Genomic DNA, 5,713 nt, shown 5'->3' with positions numbered 1-5,713 from the left:
TCCATTGTCCTTTTTTGTTTTCATGGAATATGCTGGCCAGTCTATGGCCTGCTCGTATTCTTATCACTGGAGCTGCAGGTATGTATCTTCCTCTTCATTCCATGCCCTTGTTTGCAGAGCGTTATTCGGGTTTGCTTCACTGGTGTTCCTCTTTTCGGTTTTATTTGAGAAGATTTGTCTGGAATTTGAAATCTTCATTCATGTACATAGGGATCTGTGAGATTTTCTCAAATATTTCACTGAGAATTGTTATTTCTCAGGCCATTTTTTTTATATTAATTTGGTTTGAAAGGGGAATCTGGGAGGGATTTTTGGTTAATTTTTTTGGCGACATTTGATTGGAAATGGCTCTGTTGATCTGGGTATTATAATTGTTTGATCTACTAAGGTTATGCACAGTATGATGGGCAAAGGTGAGGAAATTTCACTCACATACGCACAGATATAAACATCTGCCAGTCTATTCAGGCCATATGCGTCTACTGGGACCAAAATACACCCACATGCCAGCTAGAGGGCCTCTTTTCTTGGAACAAAAATCCAGTTATTTGGAGATTTGATCAAGAACATTGAGGTTTTAAGATCTTGTTTGGAAGGTTTGATAGCTTAGTCATGAGGCCAAGATCTTATTTTCGACTTTAAACAACTCAAGTATGCAGTTTCCTATATAGCTGGTACGTAGGACCTCCGGAGATTTGGTTTCAGAGTTTGAACAACCCAAGTATAAGTTTCCTATATAGCTGGTCTATGGGGCTTCCTTTCTTAGAACCAAAATCCAATTTAATCTGGGATTTGATCAAGGATGTTGGGTTTTTTAAAATCTCACTGTTATTGTTGGATAACTCAATTAGAAATCTAGGAACTGATCTCCGAGTTTGAAGAACTCATTTATGAATTTTCATTGTCCTTTTTTGTTTTCATGGAATATGCTGGCCAGTCTATGGTTAATTGGGCTTTTGAGCTCTTGCTTCTGGGTTCATAAGATCTCATTTCTATAGTCCAACATCTCAGACATAAAGCTTCCCAGCTTTTGGATTCCGTGGTATAAAACTGGACAGTCCATCGGTAGTCGGTTTTGTAAGATCTTGTCTTTTGGTTGATTATCTCAGTTACGAAGTCACCTAGTTCATTCTGGTTATTTTTGGAATAAAGCTGGACAATCTGGAGGAAGTGTATTTTGTCTTTGATGTCTTGTGTTAGGAAAGGTGAAACATTGGGACTTCCTGGGAGATATTACCCATTCTAGTACTAGAGCCCCAAGTGCTTTGAACTGTTAATATTTTACGGGGTTCAATGCATTAATGCTAGTAAGATTATCAGGCAGGAATTATTATTTGATGTTAGGCTATTGTTGGTCACCTTGTGTACAAACACTCCACTCAGATGGTTCTTCTTGTCTGTCGAGCTAATGCCACTTTAGCTTTGATGAACCGGTCTTTTCTGTTGGTATATTCTTTAGAACCACACTTAAACCATCACCATATCTCATATGGAGGCGATTTAATGTGTTCTCTGCATAACAATGACTACTAAGATCTCACCTACTACTCTTAGAATGAAATCAATGTTTATGGTGCCTCTAATAGGGAGGTATGTGTGGTATGTCTAAGAAGAAGCAAAATAGCTCAAGCTCCCATGGGTCATGGAGGCCTAGGTTCTTCCTTGTTGCACTTGTCCACTTCTGTATCGATGCCTCTGTCCCGATAATATGGATACATATGAAAAAACAATGATTTTTTAATTCTTAACAATCGTTGGCAATTTCTGCTTCAAGAATTCCAGACCAAACTTTCTTTGTGGAATGATGTCTCTAGCATTAGAGTTATTTGCACGATAGTTATGATGGCTACCTATGTACATAATAAGTTTATAAAATCACTGATATTATATTGAAGTTGAAATGAATAGCATGTTTTTTCATTCCTTTTAAAACACATTCTTTGAGACGCATTTTGTTATTTACAACAGTGGGCAAATTCTGATTTTCAATATAGAAAAGTTGCTGCTTTTAATGGCAAATCTATTCTAAAACACAGTTTCACTTTCTAAAAATAAAATTGTGTCTATTTAAATTATTATTTAACCTAGCAGAGAGTTTGCCAAATATGAAAAAATTTTCATGACTGGGATATACTATCATCAAAATTATCTAGGATTTTAACATGGCCCCAATCCCTTACTCATGTCTTAAGGGAAACTGAAAGTTTGTGGGTGTCTGACATTTTGTCATCTTCAATTTTTCTACCACAACCCCATTGGCAGAACTTTTCATTTTTGACTCCAAATTTTCAAGCAGAAGTTTTATGAAGCTCACCTTCTTCAATTAATTTTGAACCTTGATAGTGCTAAATATCTGGACCATGGTGATTGTATCTACAACATAAATACAAGTCCTAACCCTAGAAAATCAAAATCTTAACCTTCCATCAAAACTGTTGTAACATAAATACAAATTTTGTAAGCTTGACTTCATTTCAATAAGGCAGTTTGACTCGAGTTCAAGAGACAGTTCACTTGAGTTCAATGAGACAATTCAACTTGGTTTTGAAAACGAAATGTACATATATCTCTTTCTGCATAATCACAACAAATATATGAATTTGGAATTTTATAATGATATGTATTATAGATTCAGTGCATTCAATTGATAAGGCTTGCATAGCTGCAACTCTTTCAATCTCCATTTGGCCTTATTGTTTCTTATATATGTCTACACTTCCATGTAATAGTCAGAGAGATTTCAATCAGGACTTTATCAGAATTTGGAATGCGGATAAACTTTTATGTCATTTTCTTTTTGATCCTCTTTGCAGAATGTTGTCTGTAGCCCCCTTCCCCATGATGTCTGAGTACAAAGACTCTGAAGATCTCTATACGATTTTTTTTTCTTATTCCACTTCAACAAACCCGACACCAATGGAAAACCAAAAGTCAATATTGCAATTTAAGACCAGTGAGGGAAAGAGGAGCTGGACTGGTGCAATAAGTCCAAGATGCAAGAGGATGATCAAGCTCCAACCTCAACAAAGAAGAGTTGCTTTGATCATAAACAACATGTATGGACTGAAAGGGTTAGGAGGAGTAAAATGAATTGTATGCTCAATACTCTAGAGTCTCTATTACCTGAGGGTCTCAATCCAAAGGTAGTACTTGATGATTTATGTCTGGAACAAAATTTCAAGACACTAATACAGGCCATAAGCTAAGAAAATGAGTATAAAATAGATTTTTATCTCTGTACAGGCATGTTAGATTTTGATTGCAGAGTTGTGTTTTTTGCTGTTATTATCAGACTTAATTTTCTAGACACCGAATTGTTGAAGTATTTGTTTCTTAGGTGGACAAAGGAAAAATTGGTGATGAGGCCATAGATTACATCAAGACCCAACCCAATAATCAGAATTGGAAGCACATCATAGTAGAAGGATTGAGTTCACAATACTTTGAAAGTATTGGACATCATAATCATTGAATATTTGGATCACACCTTATTGTCAAACCATTCTATTCATTGTCATAGTTTATCTAAAAAGTTTAAAAACTTAGTGTCAGGATTTTATAATTGTGCCATGTTGTTTATTACCTTAACATATTTTCTGAATGGGTATCCAATTATAAAATAGATGATCCAAAGTAGTGTCCATTAAGCTGCTTTACCAGCAATCTGGTTTGAGTCTGTAAAGTAGTTTTTTTTATATAATGCTATGATTGTATGTTGTATTTATGTTCAAATTTTCAGATATTTTCTCACCTCAGTGGAAAAGCACACTGAGGTACACAGATAATTTCTCAATACAAAAATTAATGATTCTCATGTAGATTTGCAATAACTCTCTACTTATTAGACTAATAGGCATCCATGCTCTTACAGGGGCTTGAAGTTCCGAACCCGCTATTTACTTACCACAAAGTATTATAAAACTGCATTGGATTTTCAGGAAAACCAATGTCAGAAGTTTGAAGTATGCATCACATCCTTGGAATGGTTATAGTTTATCGGTATGCATCCCAGCTACAAAGTGTCATAAAACTGCAACGAATGTCAGAAGTAGTTTGAGGTATGCATCCCAGCCTGGGAATGGATATATTTTGCAGAGAAATTGTACAAATGAAAGAAAAAAAAAAAAATCATCACTCTTAGAGTAGAAATCCACTGGTTGGGATATCCACAGAGATTATATGTTGCCAGTGTTTTGTAAGGTATGTTCTTCAGGACCAACTATGGTGGTATTAAGTTCATCTATGGTACAGCTCAAGTCCTTGGCTGTGACTTGCTGGTTATTGCTTTTTGACTAAAAAAAATCAAAGAAAGCACACTTCAGGATGTAGTTCTATATATAACAGAGAAAATCCGACTAGGAATTTCTGGAAAATAACACTATCAGTATACATAGCTCCTAGAATGTATCAAATATCGTAGCTGGTAAAAGGACAATAAAGTATTTCCGCGGTTAAGTTCAGAACTAATACTTACCTTAGCATAAAGGGTATACACGATGTTGGATCCAACAACGTTTATGGTGCAATTTACAATTTCCAGTTGATTGGCATCCATGATAGAAAATAATTTGGGCAGAAAACCAGTCTTCTAAGGGGCCCATATTGTGATGAAAGCCTGGCCACCCAAAAGTTTGGATCCAAGAATCTATAGACTTGGATGTGATGATGTTACTGGAACTGAACAAAGGATGTGAATACCAAGAGAATTTTCAAACGTTCTGATTGTTGGGCTTGCAAATCTTTCAAGGCAGTTTGGAGGGTCTTGATATAATCAATGGCCCTATCAACAATTCTTTCTTTGTCCACTTGAGAAAGAAATACTTCAGCAATTCAGTGTCTAGAACATCTAGAACATCAGCTTTGATAAGAATCTATCAATTCTGCAATCTGAATCTAGCATGTCTGTACAGTCATGAAAATCTATTTTTAACTCATTTGCTTAGCTCATGGCCAATATTAGTGTCTTGAACTGTTATTCCAGACAACAATCATCAAGTACTACCTTTGAATTCAGACCCTCAGGTAACATAGACTTTAGGGTATTAAGCATACAATTCATTTTACTCCTCGTAGCCCTTTCAGTCCATACATGTATTTTTTCATCATGGAAACTCTTCAACTCTTCTTTGTTGAGAATGGACCTTGATCATCCTCTTGCAATGATGGACTTTTTGCACCAACCCAACTCATCGTCCCGTCGTTGTTCATAGATTGCACCATTGATTTCTCTTTTTCTACTGGTTTACAGTTTGTTGAAGTGGAGTAAGCAGAAATAATCGTGTAGAGATCTTCTGAGTCTCTGTACTCAGACATCATGGGGGAAGGGGTGACAGACAACATTCTGCAAATGGGATCCCAAAGAAAATGGTAGAAAAGTTTATCATCGTTCCAAATTCTGATAAGGTCCTGATTGAAATGTCTCTGACTGTTACATGCAAGTATAGCCATATAACAGAAACAATTAGGCTAGATGGAAGGGCTAGCAAGTACCCATGCTTTCTATTCATATGATATGGTGTTTATTTGAACACGTACTGCATCATGGAAATGAAAGACATTTACAGATTTTTTAAACATTTCCGAGTATCTTAGTTATAAATCTTGATATCATTATGATTATATCTATATGTTATTGATTAGACATTAGAGGTAATCTCCTGAAATCAATTATGTTGTCTGCCTAATTTTTCAGATTGATTACAAACCTTCACTT

The 5,713-nt window shown here is 35.6% G+C and overlaps 1 pseudogene; it reads right to left on the bottom strand.

Annotated features, from left to right (window-relative positions):
- Positions 1 to 4,175: 4,175 nt before the first annotated feature.
- Positions 4,176 to 5,340, bottom strand: LOC149194879 (uncharacterized; annotated as a pseudogene).
- Between the last annotated feature and the right edge of the window lie 373 nt (positions 5,341 to 5,713).

This window comes from Pinus tabuliformis, chromosome 2_2 (genome assembly GCF_031772625.1).
Source record: "Pinus tabuliformis cultivar Carrire ecotype Pingquan chromosome 2_2, CPIR1, whole genome shotgun sequence".
NCBI lineage: Eukaryota > Viridiplantae > Streptophyta > Pinopsida > Pinales > Pinaceae > Pinus > Pinus tabuliformis.
Note: the sequence above shows the minus strand (reverse complement) of the source record. Positions and strands in the feature narration are given on the sequence as shown.